The sequence below is a fragment of the Oryctolagus cuniculus genome, chromosome 13 (assembly GCF_964237555.1).
Source record: "Oryctolagus cuniculus chromosome 13, mOryCun1.1, whole genome shotgun sequence".
Classification (NCBI taxonomy): domain Eukaryota; kingdom Metazoa; phylum Chordata; class Mammalia; order Lagomorpha; family Leporidae; genus Oryctolagus; species Oryctolagus cuniculus.
In genome coordinates, this window is record NC_091444.1 from 85751146 (window position 1) to 85765118 (window position 13973).

General features: G+C 38.5%; 1 pseudogene; it reads left to right on the top strand.

The window, feature by feature from the left end:
- Window positions 1-11087: 11087 nt before the first annotated feature.
- Window positions 11088-11155, top strand: LOC138845100 (U6 spliceosomal RNA; annotated as a pseudogene).
- The last annotated feature ends 2818 nt before the right edge of the window (window positions 11156-13973 follow it).

Genomic DNA, 13973 nt, shown 5'->3' on the forward strand with positions numbered 1-13973 from the left:
CTGAAACACCCAAAACAATGACAGCAAGCCAGAATTGGAGCAAGCCAACAGCTGTGCCCTGATTGAAAAAGAACCTTCGTCTTGTACCCTGAACTCCATATTGCAGCCTCAAAACCAAAGCTCACATCAGAAAATTCATTACAAACCATGATAAATAAGAAAAAAGTGAAAAAAGCCAAAAAACTTCAAGAATCCATAATGATATTGGGCTTGATTTATTCACAAGGAAACCAGCTGTTCCCGGATTCATCCACCCCTCCAGCTGACTGCCTGTGGAATTCTGACTGAATTAACCTGAAAATCGCAGTGAAACTCAGTTTGGAGGCAATTAATATCTGTCACCTCAGCCAAAGTGTTCCATTTTATTTTCATAAACACAAAAACTCACCTTGGTCATGTTACCTGTAGATTTCTAAGCTTCAAACGCCTATTTGTTGTGTTTTTTATTTCATAATGGCTATTCTGTACAAACTCTTCTTTGCATTGCATCAGAATACAAAATTTGGGAAGGAAGAAGGCAAAGCCAACTCAGACCCAGAAAACATTTGGGAAATTGCCACACAAGAAACCACAAATCGGCTGAGGCACTCAAAACAATGACATCAAGCCAGAAGTGGAGCAAGCCAACAGCTGTGCCCTGATTGAAAAAGAACCATCCTCTTGTGCCCTGAACTCAATATGCCAGCCTCAAAACCAAAGCTCACATCAGAAAATTCATTACAAACCATGATAAATAAGGGCAATGTGAAAAAGCCAAAGAAATGCAAGAGTCCTTTGTGATATTTGGCTGGATTTAGACACAAAGAAACTGGCTGTTTCCAGATTCATCCCCCCCCTTCCACAGACTGACTTTGGAATTCTGATTGTATTCACCTCAAAATCACTCTCACACTCCATTTGGAGGGAATTAGAATCTGTCACCTCAGCAGAAGCGTTCCATGTCATTTTCCAAAACAAAGAATCTCATCTTGGTTGTGTTGCCTATGGATTTCTAATCCTGAAAGGGCAATGCGCTGTCTTTTTTTTTTTTTTCTTTCATAATGGCTACTCTGTCCAAAATCTTGCTTGTATTGCATCAGAATACAAAATTTGGAAATAAGAAGGCAAAACCGACTCAGACCCAGAAAACATTTTGGAAATTCCTGCTCAAGAAACCAAAAGTTAGCTGAAACACCCAAAACAATGACAGCAAGCCAGAATTGGAGCAAGCCAACAGCTGTGCCCTGATTGAAAAAGAACCTTCGTCTTGTACCCTGAACTCCATATTGCAGCCTCAAAACCAAAGCTCACATCAGAAAATTCATTACAAACCATGATAAATAAGAAAAAGTGAAAAAAGCCAAAAAATTTCAAGAATCCACAATGATATTGGGCTTGATTTATTCACAAGGAAACCAGCTGTTCCCAGATTCATCCACCACTCCAGCTGACTGCCTGTGGAATTCTGACTGAATTAACCTGAAAATCGCAGTGAAACTCAGTTTGGAGGCAATTAATATCTGTCACCTCAGTCAAAGTGTTCCATTGTATTTTCCAAAACACAAAAACTCACCTTGGTCATGTTACCTATAGATTTCTAAGCTTCAAATGCCTATTTGCTCTGTTTTTTATTTCATAATGGCTACTCTGTCCAAACTATTCTTAGCATTGCATCAGAATACAAAATTGGGAAGGAAGAAGGCAAAACCAACTCAGACCCAGAAAACATTTGGGAAATTGCCACACAAGAAACCACAAATCAGCTGAGGCACCCAAAACAATGACAGCAAGCCAGAAGTGGAGCAAGCCAACAGCTGTACCCTGATTGAAAAAGAACCATCCTCTTGTGCCCTGAACCCAATATGCCAGCCTCAAAACCAAAGCTCACATCAGAAAATTCATAACAAAGCATGAAAAAAAGAAAAAAGAGAAAAAAGCCAAAGAAATGCAAGAATCCATAATGATATTGGGCTTCATTTAGTTGCAAGGTAACTGGCTGTTCCCAGATTCATCCACCACTAAAGCTGACTGCCTGTGGATTTCTGACTGAATTAACCTGACAATCGCAGTGAAACTCAAGAAACCAAATTTCAGCTGAGGCACCCAAAACAATGACAGCAAACCAGAATTGGAGCAAGCCAACAGCTGTGCCCTGTTTGAAAAACACCATTCCTCCGGTGCCCTGAACTCCATATTGCAGCCTCAAAACCAAAGCTCACATCAGAAAATTCATTACAAACCATGATAAATAAGGGAAATGTGAAAAAGCCAAAGAAATGCAAGCCTGTGGAATCCTAACTGAATTAACTGAATTAACCTGAAAATCGCAGTGAAACTCAGTTTGGAGGCAATTAATATCTGTCACCTCAGCCAAAGTATTGCATTTTATTTTCCAAAACACAAAAACTCACCTTGGTCATGTTACCTGTAGATTTGTAAGCTTCAAACGCTTATTTGTTGTGTTTTTTATTTCATAATGGCTACTCAGTCAAAACTCTTGTTTGTATTGCGTCAGAATACAAAATTTGGGAAGGAAGAAGGCAAAGCCAACCCAGACCCAGAACACATTTAGGAAATTGCCACACAAGAAACCACAAATCAGCTGAGGCACCCAAAAGAATGACAGCAAGCCAGAATTGTTGGAGCAAGCCAACAGCTGTACCCTGTTTGAAAAAGACCATTCCTCCAGTGCCCTGAACTCCATATTGCAGCCTCAAAACCAAAGCTCACATCAGAAAATTCATTACAAACCATGATAAATAAGGGAAATGTGAAAAAGCCAAAGAAATGCAAGACTCCTTTGTGATATTTGGCAGGATTTAGACACAAGGAAACTGGCTGTTTCCAGATTCATCCCCCCCTTCCACACACTGACTTTGGAATTCTTTTTGAATTCACCTCAAAATCGCACTCACACTCAATATGGAGAGAATTAGAATCTGTCACCTCAGCAGAAGCGTTCCATGTTGTTTTTAAAAACACAGAAAATCATCTTGGTTGTGTTGCCTATAGATTTCTAATCCTGAAAGGGCAATTTGCTGTGTTTTTTTTTTTTTCTTTCATAATGGCTACTCTGTCCAAAGTCTTGCTTGTATTGCATCAGAATACAAAATTTGGGAATAAGAAGCAAAACCGACTCAGACTCAGAAAACATTTAGGAAATTGACGCTCAAGAAACTACAAATCAGATGAGGCACCCAAAACAATGACAGCAAGCCAGAATTTGAGCACGCCAACAGCTGTGCCCTGATTGAAAAAGAACCTTCCTCTTGTGCCCTGAACTCAATATGCCAGCCTCAAAACCAAAGCTCACATCAGAAAATTCATTACAAAGTATGATAAATAAGAAAAAAGTGAAAAAAGCCAAAAAATTTCAAGAATCCATAATGATATTGGGCTTCATTTATTCGCAAGGAAACCAGCTGTTCCCGGATTCATCCACCCCTCCAGCTGACTGCCTGTGGAATTCTGACTGAATTAACCTGAAAATCACAGTGAAACTCAGTTTGGAGGCAATTAATATCTGTCACCTCAGCCAAAGTGTTCCACTGTATTTTCCAAAACACAAAAACTCACCTTGGTCATGTTACCTATAGATTTCTAAGCTTCAAATGCCTATTTGCTCTGTTTTTTATTTCATAATGGCTACTCTGTCCAAACTATTCTTAGCATTGCATCAGAATACAAAATTGGGAAGGAAGAAGGCAAAACCAACTCAGACCCAGAAAACATTTGGGAAATTGCCACACAAGAAACCACAAATCAGCTGAGGCACCCAAAACAATGACAGCAAGCCAGAATTTGAGCACGCCAACAGCTGTGCCCTGATTGAAAAAGAACCTTCCTCTTGTGCCCTGAACTCAATATGCCAGCCTCAAAACCAAAGCTCACATCAGAAAATTCATTACAAACCATGATAAATAAGAAAAAAGAGAAAAAGCCAAAGAAATGCAAGAATCCATAATGATATTGGGCTTGATTTAGTCACAAGGAAACTGGCTGTTCCCAGATTCATCCACCCCTCCAGCTGACTGCCTGTGGAAATCTGACTGAATTAACCTGAAAATCGCAGTGAAACTCAAGAAACCAAATTTCAGCTGAGGCACCCAAAACAATGACTGCAAGCCACAAGTGGAGCAAGCCAACAGCTGTGCCCTGTTTGAAAAAGACCATTCCTCCAGTGCCCTGAACTGCATATTGCAGCCACAAAACCAAACCTAACATCATAAAATTCATTACAAAGCATGATAAATAAGGGAAATGTGAAAAAGCCAAAGAAATGCAAGAGTCCTTTTTGATATTTGGCTGGATTTAGACACAAGGAAACTGGCTGTTAGCAGATTCATCCCCCCCTTCCACAGACTGACTTTGGAATTCTGATTGAATTCACCTCAAAATCGCTCTCACACTCAATTTGGAGGGAATTAGAATCTGTCCCCTCAGCAGAAGCTTTCCATGCCATTTTCCAAAACACAGATACTCATCTTGATCGTGTTGCCTATAGATTTCTAATCCTGAAAGGGCAATTTGCTGTGTTTTTTTTTTTCTTTCATAATGGCTACTCTGTCCAAAATCTTGCTTGTATTGCATCAGAATACAAAATTTGGGAATAAGAAGGCAAAACCGACTGAGACCCAGAAATCATTTAGGAAATTGCCACTCAAGAAACCAAAAGTTAGCTGAGGCACCCAAAACAATGACAAAAGCCAGAATTGGAGTACGCCAACAGCTGTGCCGTGTTTCAAAAAGACCATTCCTCCGGTGCCCTGAACTCTATATTGCAGCCTCAAAACCAAAGCTCACATCAGAAAATTCATTACAAACCATGAAAAAAAGAAAAATGAGAAAAAAGCCCAAGAAATGCAAGAGTCCTTTGTGATATTTGGCTGGATTTAGACACAAGGAAACCAGCTGTTTCCGGATTCATCCACCCCTCCTAGCTGACTGGCTGTGGAATTCTGATTGAATTCACCTGAAAATCGCACTCACTCTCGATTTGGAGGAAATTAATATCTGCCCCTCAGTGGAAGGGTTCTATGTCATTTTCCAAAACCCAAAAACTCATCTTGGTCATGTTGCCTATGGTTTCTAATCATCAAAACCCAGTATGTTCTGTTTTTCAATTTCATAATGGATCCTCGTTCTAAACCCTTGTTTGTATTGCATCAGAATACACAATTTGAAAAGCAAAAAGGCAAAACCAACTCAGACCAACAAAACATTTAGGAAAAAGTTGCTCAAAACGAAAAATTGGCTGAGGCACCCAAAGCAATGACAGAAAGCCAGAATTGGAGAGAGCCAACAGCTGTGCCCTAATTGAAAAAGACCATTCCTCTGGTTCCCTGAACTCCTTAAGCCAGCCTCAAAACCACAACCCACATCAGAAAATTTATTACAAACCATGATAAATAAGAAAATGTGAAAAATGCAAAAAAGAAAAAGAAATGTAAGAGTCCTTTGTGATATGGCGCTTGTTTTAGTACAAGGAAACCAGCTGTTTCCGGATTCATCCACCCCTCCCAGCTGACTGACTGTGGAATTCTGATTGTATTCACCTGAAAAGAGAGAACATTTATAAGTATATTGGGACTGTGGAACCTGTCATTTACCAATCACATGTTAGACTGAATCATAGACCAAATATAGGGAAGAAATCCTATGCATGTAAACCTTGTGGGAAGTCATTCAGTATTAAATTCTGCCATACCCTCCATCACAGCACTCATATTGTGGAAAACCCTCATGTGTGTAATGATTGTGTGGAAACCACTCACCAGAAGTCAGATCTCATTAGACATCAGAGAATTCACACAGGGTTGAAATCTTACAAATGTAATGACTGTGGGAAGTTCTTTGGCCAGAAGAAACACCTCATAAATCATCAGAGAATTCACACAGGTGAGAAACCTTATGAATGCAATGACTATGGAAAATCCTTTGGCCAGAAGGCAAACCTCATAAATCATCAGAGAATTCACAGAGGGGAGAAACCTTATGAATGCAATCATTGTGGAAAAGCCTTTGCTGAGAAATCAAAGCTCACAAAGCATCAGACAATTTGTACTGGGGGAAACCTTATGATTGCAATGACTGTGGAAAAACCTTTGCTGAGAAGTCAAACCTCAGAAAGTATCAGAGCCTTCACAACATGGAGAAAGCTTATAAATGAAATGACTGTGGAAAAGCCTTTGGTTCCATCCTTGCATACCAAAGATAAATCCCACTTGGTCTGGGTGGATGATCTTTCTGATGCATTGTTGGATTCAATTGGCCAGAATTCTGTTGCAGATCTTTGCATGTATGTTCATCAGGGAAATTGGTCTATAATTACTTTCTTTGTTGCACTTTTTTCAAGTTTAGGAATGAAGGTGATGTTGGCTTCATAGAAAGAATTTGGGAGAATCGCCTCTCTCTCAATTGTTTTGAATAACTTGAGAAGAATTGCAGTTAGTGCTTTAAATGTCTGTTAGAATTCAGCAGTGAAGCCATCCAGTCCTGGGGTTTTCTTGGCGGCGAGGGTCTTTATTACTGATATCATTTCCATCCTGTTATGTGTTTGTTTACGTTTTCTATATCTTTGTTGCTCAATTTAGGTAGGTTTTATGGATGGAAGGATGGTGGAAAGCCTCTTTGCTGTACTTCATAACTCATAAGATATCAGAGTATCCACACAGGGAATTTTCTACTTGACCTTTTTGTGCAAGTTATATCTCATGAAATATTAGAGAATTCACCAAGGGGAGAAATGCATGAATGTAATACATGTGAATAGCCTTTGTGGTGCAAATCAGACCTCATCAAACATAAAAGAATTCTCATGGGGAGCAATTTTATGAATGTAATGACTCAGAGCCTTTTACCATAATTCAGCCCTCATTGTACATCATCAAATTCATATAGGGAAAAACTCCTTTGAAAGTAAAATCCCTTTAATTAGAAGCCATACCTCATACGACAACAGGGAATTCACGTGGGAGAGAAACCTTATGGGTGTAATGAGTGTTGGAAAGCTCTGCCCAAATCTCTCCTTATATCAGAATGCACAACATATATATCTAATGAATGAAATAAATGTGAGAAAGTCATTTCACATAGGTAATGCCTCATAATCCATCATGGAATTTGAACAAGGGAGAGACCTTAACAATATAATGAATGTGGAAGAGCTTTTCTCCAAAATTCATGTAAGTATTGTGACAAAACCTTTTGCTGGAAATCACATCCTATCCAACAGAGACTCATGTAAAGGAGAAAGCTTATAAATATTATTAGAGTCAGAAGTCAATGGTACATCAGAGAATTGACACAGGTGGTTTCTTAGGCGTATACTGATTGTGCAAAAACATTTTCTTTATTTCAGGCTTGTATAGATACAGAATTCACAAAAGGTGATAGTCTTTGCATGCTGTAAATACAATAAAACCTTTAGCCAGAAATTAGACATCAACAGACTTCAGAGAATTCATAAGGAACAAAAGTCTATGCAATGAATTTGGAAAATGTATTTCTGTTATATATCAGTCTTCAATTCCCATGAATAGACTCACAAATGAGAAAACATGCATGCATAGAAAAGTTTTGTACCATAAATTATCTCTAGATGGTAAACTAATATATCACACAAAAGAAAAATCATGAGTGTAATGGAATTGGGAAACCCTTTGCTATAAGGCAGATTTCCAGAAAGCTTAGCAAGATTACAGAAAAGTCTCTGAAAATGTAACATGTCTGAAAGATTTGTTGGCATCACAAACTGGAGGATAGCTCAAGTGCATGTGTTTTTGTGCCTGGCATCCAAATTGATATCTCTTTTTCTTTGATGAATTCCATGTTTATTTATTTAGCAGATTTAGAGACAAAGGATTCCTGTCCATTGATTTACTACTATATGCCCACAATTGCCATGGTAAGGTATATGGCAAAAACTGAGTGCTGGGGTCTGTGAATCTGATTCATCACTGATAACATTGAAGACATTGGTTCCTGGTTCTTATGCTGCTATGCATGGAAATGTTTCTCTAATTTCATTTTCAAATAGTTCATTGTTAATATAAAGAAATGCTTCTAATTTTTAAAATTTCATTGAAATAATTTGTGATTAATGTGTCCTAGTCATGCATTATTACAGGGTGTAGTGCAATATTTGCACACATTTATGCAGTAAAAAGTGATCAAGCTAAGCAACTACAGTTTTATTAAGTTTTTAAAGAGTTATTTATTTGAAAGACAGAGTTACAGAGAGAAGTAGCAGCAGAGAGAGAGAGAGGTCTTCCTCTGCTGGTTCACTCCCCAGATGGCCGCAATGGCCGGAGCTCTGCCAATCTGATGCCAGGAACCAGGAGCTTCTTCCAGATCTCCCACTTGGGTGCAGGGACCCAAGGACTTGGGCCATCTTCTACTGCTTTCCCAGGCCATAGCAGAGAGTTGGATCAGAAGAGGAGCAGCCAGGACTAGAACTGGTACCCACATGGGATGCTGGTGCTTCAGGCCAGGGTGTTAGCCCACTGTGCCACAATGCTGGCCCCCAAGCAACTACAGTTTCTAATTCTTCTCCATGATTTGAGACTACCAGCTCCTCTCCTTCAGTTCTTTACACAGAACCTAATATGGTTGAATGTAGTCATCTCATTATATTATGGGACACCAGAAGTTCTTTCTGCCTCTTTGATTTTTGATACCTATTATCCAATCCCCCTCTATCCCTAGCTGCTTCCCTTCTCAGCCTCTAGTAATCACAGTTCTGTGTTCAGATCCATTATTTTCTTTCACTTCCACATGTGACAAGGACCAGGTGACATTTGTGTTCCTGCTTCTGGCTTATTTCAATTAATTTAATAATATTTTGTTCTTTTTTTGTATCTAAAAGAGGTTGCCCTGTCCATTGTTTTTCACTGATGGACAGCTAGATTGGTTTGAAATCCTGGCTGCAGTGAACTGTGTTATAGTGGCTGTGTTATGGGAAAATTGCTGTATCTTTTATATGCTCTCCTCCTTTCCTTCTAATAAAATTTCCTTATTATATATAGCCAAGAGCAAGATAACTCTCACATGGTAGGTCAATTTTTATCTTATTTGAAATTTTTGTTATTTATTTGAAAGAGTTACAATAGAGGTAGAGACACAGAGAGGTCCTCCATCAGCTGGTTCACTCTACAGATGACTACAAAGGCCAGAGTTATGCCATTCTGAAACCTGGAGACAGGAGCTTCCTCTGGGTCTCCCACATGGGTGCATGGGCCCAAGGACTTGGGCCATCTTCTACTGCTATCCCAGGAGATAGCAGAGAGCTGTATTGGAAGAAGAGCAGCTGGAACTAGAACTGGCACCCAAATGGGATGCTGGCCCTTCAGGCCAGGGCTTTAACTCACTGCACAACAGCGCCGGCCCAATTTTTATCCTTTTTAAGGAATGACCATACTGTTCTGCATAACATCTGTACTAACTTGTGTTTTCACCCACCATATATGACGGTTTTCTTTTCCCATGTGCTCTCTAGCATTTGTTATTTTTTATCAGTTTGGCATAAAAATGATATAGTATTGTTCACGTTTTTGTGTATTTTGAAATCAGTTAATTTGTTTATTAAATCTTTATTATTTGAAAGGTGGATTTAGAGAGAGAGGGAAAGACATAGATAGCTTTCATCTGCTGGCTCACACCCCAGAGAGTTTCAACAGTTGAGCCTGGGGCATGCTGGAGTCAGGAGCTTCATCCAAGTCTCCCACATCAGTGGCAAGGACCCAAGTCCTTCGTCCATCTTCTGCTGGTTTCCCAGGTGTTTAGCAGTGAGCTAAATTGGAAGTGGAGATTCCTAAACTCAAAGTGGAACTCACATGATATGCTGGCCTCACAGATTGCAGCTTTCCCCACTTGGCCACAATGCCAGCCCCTCTATCAATTTAATTCCTCAAAAATAGCTCAGTAATGTTGGCATCTATCTCATTTTGTTTTTTCTCTGTTATTATTCAACTTATTGATGTCTTATTTTTGTTCACATTATTCCTCTCAATTGCTCTACCTGAGGTAAGTAGGGCTGCTGTGTTGCTTAAATGAAGTGTATGCTTTAGATTACTCATTTAATGAGTGCATGTCATTCACATAGCACTTCACTGAAGTTCTACTATGTCCCAAATCCTCTTCTAGGCACAGAATTTAGACCACTTTTCTCTTAGGCCCAGATCTTGCCTTTAACATACTACTTGGAATTTAGTAGCTCATGAAATCTGCAGACTGCATAAATGAATGAATATCTTAAGGGCTGTGCTTTTGTGGAGGAACTTCATAGGAGACTGAAGGAATAAAATAAATCAAAAGTATCCACAGTATATAGAATGTATACTATTTTACAAGTCACAGAGAAGAGGAAGAAGACGGAAAGTAGTAAGACTAGAAAGTTTGTAGCAAGACTAACAGGCGCTGGTCAAGAACTTAATAAGCACATTAGGAAAGCAGTAAGGTTTCTTTTTTTTTGAGGAAAAGTTTTTATTTCTAGTGATGAAATTGGCAACAGAACATTATGAAAGTTTAAAATTACAAAGAGAAATTGTCTATAATTAATAGATTCAAAATTTGACAATCAGTGAATATCATTATTAGTCATTACCAACAACAGTTATTGATTTGAAAGGCAGAGTGACAGGAAGAGGGAACCACTGTTTCACTCCCCAGACACTTGCAATAGCCAAAGCTTGACCAAGCCAAAACCAGGAACTGGGAATTCATTCTGGATGTCCCATTTGGGTGCAAGGACCCAAGCACTTCTGCCATCCTCCGTCTCCTCCCAGGGTGCACACTAGCAGAAACTTGCCTCAAAGCAGAGAAGCTACCACTCAAGCCAGGCATTTGTATATGGGATGTGGGTGTGTGGTGGTGATAGCAAGCCCTCATAGATAAAAAAAAAAAAGACAAAGTTATTTCTATGCCAAGGAAATTACTCTGTAGTCTTTCTCTTATAAACTACGTATTGCTGAACCTAGATAATTTTTCCTTTATTTAACAATGACATGAAAATGTCAGTTGAGTTGGCTTTCCTGAAGACCTTGTTTCTTGAATATTACTTGCTAGCTGAGATAAATTCTTTTCATCTCTTTCTCGCTTCGGCAGCACATGTGCTCGCTTCGGCAGCACATATACTAAAATTGGAACGATACAGAGAAGATTAGCATGCCCCTGCGCAGTAAGGTTTCTTTACCTCCCTGTAGACTCTGCTCTCCAGAGGTGAACAGGGTCCTCTAAACCCACTTGCTGCACACACAAACACCTGAGGGTTGTATTCTCCCACAGGTGTTGGAGACTGATATGGTGCTCTGATTTATATTTACATAATGGCTAGTGACATCGGGCATATTCACATGTTTTGACCATTTACATTTCTTCTGAGAAATGTCTATTCAGATGTTTCTTCACTGTATTTTTTGGAGTTTTTCCAATTCATGTAAATGTTCTGGAAATCTGTAAACATTCAGAGTTTTAATTTTTCCTGCCATCTGTTCATTGTATCTACACTCTGATGTTTACTTTGTTGTGAAGAAGTATCTTAGTTGGATATACTCAAATGTCTCTGTTTTTATTTTTGTGACTATTGCTATTGGAATCTTACCCAAAAGCTATTGTGTGTTGACAATATTTAGAGTTCCCCTATGTTTACTTGGGTTTGGGTCTTATGATTACATTTTAATTCACTATGAGTTCACTTTCACATAGTGTAAGAGATGTTGGAGTCTCTTTTCAGGCTTCTACATATGGATAATCAAGTTCCTCTGCACCACTTGTGAAAGAGATTCTTCTTTCTCCAGTTCATTTTAGTTCCTTTGTTAAATATGAGTTGCTGGTAGAAATTTGGGTTTATTTCTATGCTACCAAGTCTTTTCCATTGAACTATGTGTCTGTTATTATATCAGTGCTAACACTTCTTCTTTTTTTTTTTTTGCAGTTTATTTATTTGAAAGGCAGAGTTACAGAGAGGTAGAGGCAGAGAGAGAGAGAGGTCTTCCATCCACTGGTTTACTCCCCAAATGGCCACAATGGCCGGAGCTCTGTTGATCTGAATCCAAGTGTCAGGAGCTTCTTCCAGGTCTCTATGCAGGTGCAGGGGCCCAAAGACTTTGGCCATTTTCTACTTTTTTCTCAGGCTATACCAGAGAGGGGTATAAGAAGTGGAGCAGCTGGGAAACATACTGGCACCCATATGAGATGCCGGCACTGCAGACGGTGACTTTACCTGCTTTGTCATAGTGCTGACCCCTGTAATATGTCTTAAAATATGGTGTGATGTCTCCAGCTTTTTTTTTTGCTTTATAATATTGCTTTAGATGTTAAGCATCTCTCATGTTTCTATGTGAATTTTAGCATCATTTTTTCTAGCTCTGAGAACATCGTTGGTATGTTGATTGGGATTGCATTGAATTTGCAAATTGCTTTTGGTAGTATGGATATTTTGGTATTATTCTTCCCATTCACAAACATAAGTTTTCTGTGAGACTGTCAAAAAGCCTTGACAAAAATTGGACTTTATTACACAAAAATTCATCACTTTTTGGGATCATTTAAATCCATAATTTTGCACTAATATTTGATAAATCATTAAAGACTTTGAGCATTTTAGTAGGAGAAATTAAAATATTTATCAATTTATTCAAATATTGTTTAGATGTGATATTCAAATATTGTTTAGAGCCATTGTCTGTATTCCCTCTAAATTAGGATCTTTTTGCTTTTTGCCTGTTAAACTTGTCCCTTGACTCAACAACCCTTTTTAATGTAATGTAAACTGAAAATGTCATTTCATAAGCTAAAAAAAATGACAAAGAAGGAAAAAGAAGGGAGGGAGGTTGAGTATATAATTATGTTCTCCGAATTTTTTCTATAAAACATATTGAATCATTTAAAAGCTAATTAAAATTAAACTCAAAATTGGACCATTATGACCAATATTTAAAACAAGTGATTAAAAACTGTAGATGTCTTCAATTTTGATTATCATTCTTCTTTAGAATATCTGAAAGAAATCCAGTTTCTCACTTTAAAATATACCAGTGTGTTAGAATTCAGTATTAAATGACTTTGTTTAAAAGTGTTATTTAATCTATTGCTTTAAGTAGTAATACTATGGCCATTGTAAAACAAAATCCTTATCATTTTTCATAAAACAGAAAGGGCCTTTAAAACATCATCACTAAAAATATTAAGAGACCTAAAATATAACATTCTTAAAACCCAAGTGATACCATTCAAAATTTTCAAATATGCAGGGATAGTTCGTGTCAAGTAACTAAATAATTGTTAAGTGTATATATGGAATAGCTTCTATAAATTCTTTTGGCAAGGGCTGGCACTGTGCCATAGTGGGTGAGGCTGCCACCTGCAGTGCTGGTGGCATCAGCACATGCCCATAGGGGCATCAGTTCAAGACCTGGATGCTCCACTTCCTATCCAGCTCTCTCCTATGGCCTGGGAAAGCATTATAAAATGGTCCAAGTGCTTGGGCCCCTGCACCTGCATAGGAGACCAGGAAGAGGCTCCTGGCTCCTGCCTTCCAGTCAGCACAGCTCCAGCCATGGAGGCCAACTGTGGAGTGAACCAGTGAATGGAAGACCACTCTCTCTGCCTATCCTTCTCTCTCTGTGTAATTCTGACTTTCAAATAATATAAATAAATCCTCAAAAAATTCTTTTGGCAAATAGATGAAGCTACTTGTTATACATTTCAAATAAATAGCAAACATACTAGAAAAATATATTGAATAAAATTTAAGCAACTCATAGCTATACACAGAAATTTCTCACCATAACAACATAGCAACCACTAAATTTCCAAATTCAATTTTCCACAACTTAGAATCTTTAACTCCAGATGGACTACAAAATTGACAGAACAGTGGCCTATGTATCAGGATACCTAATGCTAATACAGAATTATCCCTGCCACAACTTACCTATGTGACCTTGAACAGTTCACTTAACTTCTCTGGGCTTGGCATTTAGCATCCTCATGTG